This window comes from Mirounga leonina, unplaced genomic scaffold (assembly GCF_011800145.1).
Source record: "Mirounga leonina isolate KUSES-001 unplaced genomic scaffold, KU_Mleo_1.0 Mir_199, whole genome shotgun sequence".
NCBI classification, from domain to species: domain Eukaryota; kingdom Metazoa; phylum Chordata; class Mammalia; order Carnivora; family Phocidae; genus Mirounga; species Mirounga leonina.
In genome coordinates, this window is record NW_023270498.1 from 9,642,773 (window position 1) to 9,644,653 (window position 1,881).

Below are 1,881 nucleotides of genomic sequence, written 5' to 3' on the forward strand. Positions count from 1 at the left end.
AGGTCATGATCCTGGAGTCCCGGGATCGAGTCCCGCATCGGGCTCCCCCTGCTCTGTGGGGAACCTGCTTCTCCCTCTCCCGCTCCCCCCTCTTGTGCTCTCTCTCTCTCAAATAAATAAACAAAATCTTTAAAAAAAAAAAAAAAGACTTTAATCTGACAGGAAATAGTATTAGATCATGAAAAGATCCTTGATTTCTGTTTGGAAGCCACCATCTTGGGTGCTTTTTCCAGTTAAGTTTACTTCCTTGTATGTAATTATTACTTTCTGGTATGATTGTGGGACAGGCCGGAACTTGGGTCGTTGCAGTAGACGGACCGGGTCTTTCCTTGCTTTGAGCATAGCGACGATGTGTATTTGCAGCCCACTGCTTCCTGTGTGTCCAGTAATCACTGTGACTCAGCCATCGACTCCACTAACTACTCCTCGAGGTCATCTCGTAATCCACACGGTCGTCAGAGGAAAGGGCAACTCTTCCCCATAAGCAATTTGAGCAAGGGCCCCTGGCATACCCTCTAATAGGCAGGACAGCCCAGGGACTGGAGAAGGGGCTTCACGAGAATTATAAGAATTGTAAAAACCGGGGAGGAGAGAGCACAGCCAACAGATTAGAAGTCACAGCCAACAACGGTAGCATGACTCCCCCGTGCCTTTCCCCTGCAAGATGTGGCACGCTCTCTGCCCTGGAAGTTGCGTAGCAGCTGGCGTGCTGAGTGGGTGGCGAGGGACTGGAGAGTCACAGACTATTAGGATACTGTGGCAAGAGTTTCAGGCAGTGGTGCTGAAATGGAGAAGCGTGTGTGACTGTTGAGGAGGAAATCTAGGAGTCTGATGGGCCTTGAGATCTGGGACTTCATACAAGTGCAGAGAGCCAACACAAGAAAAGGCCTCAGCGGAAGCAGTGTGAGCTGTGCCCCAGAAATCAGATACCCAGTTTGGCCAGGGTATAGGTTAGCTGAAGACACAGTAAAAGAAAGCCCTGGAAAGGTAAGTGGGCCGTGCCATGTGCCAGCGCTACATTTTGCATGTGGCTGTGGCCATCGTAGATTTTGGAGTGAGCACAGGCTTCTACAGTTCATGAAGGTTTAAGAGCCCATGATGAATGCGTCATGACAGGGCCGGTAGGACTACCAGTAAATCGCACATTTTACTGTCAGTTACTCCACTGTCCGAGAATTGGCTTCCTCCTCCTTCTCTTCCCTTCAACCATCCCCAGTCCAGGGACTTGATAATACCTGATAAGACAAGGTCTCAACTCCCGGTTTTGGTAAAGTTGCTTACAGCAGAGGGGAAGCTGAAATAAATTACATGTACATGAAACCTCCCGAACTTGACAAACAGTGGTCTCTGGTCTCCGGCCCAGTGGAAAGGTCAAGGGAATGCTCAGTAGGCAGCAGCTCGAGGGTTTTCTGGAGGCAACCAGCCTTAGGCCACGTGACTCTTTGGTGTTTTCAGTTAGTCCGTATGAAAAATATGACTAAATACCAAGCGCCTGGCTTACAAGTGAGGCAATGTTTACACTGCTTGTCGGGATGCTTGGGCAAAAGCTGCTGGTCCACACGGGAGGCCTGATGACCACAGGGGTCAAGGAGGTGGCGGAAGGATGTTGGGAAAACCTCCAGTCCCCACCCACAGGATTCTCGCCTCCTTAGTAACCTGCTCACGGTCCAGGCTTGCCTTTTGGCCAACTTCAGCAGAGTTGTTCAGTTGAAAGTACTGTCAGGAACATGTACAGAAAAACTGGCATTTTACAATCCCGGGTAGAATAGTGGGAGATGAGAAAACAGGCCTATCAGACAAGGGTATGTATCACAGATCACATGCACTATTTTAAATGTCTCGTATCACCAAATAATAAGCCTTTGAGGCAGAAATTATTTT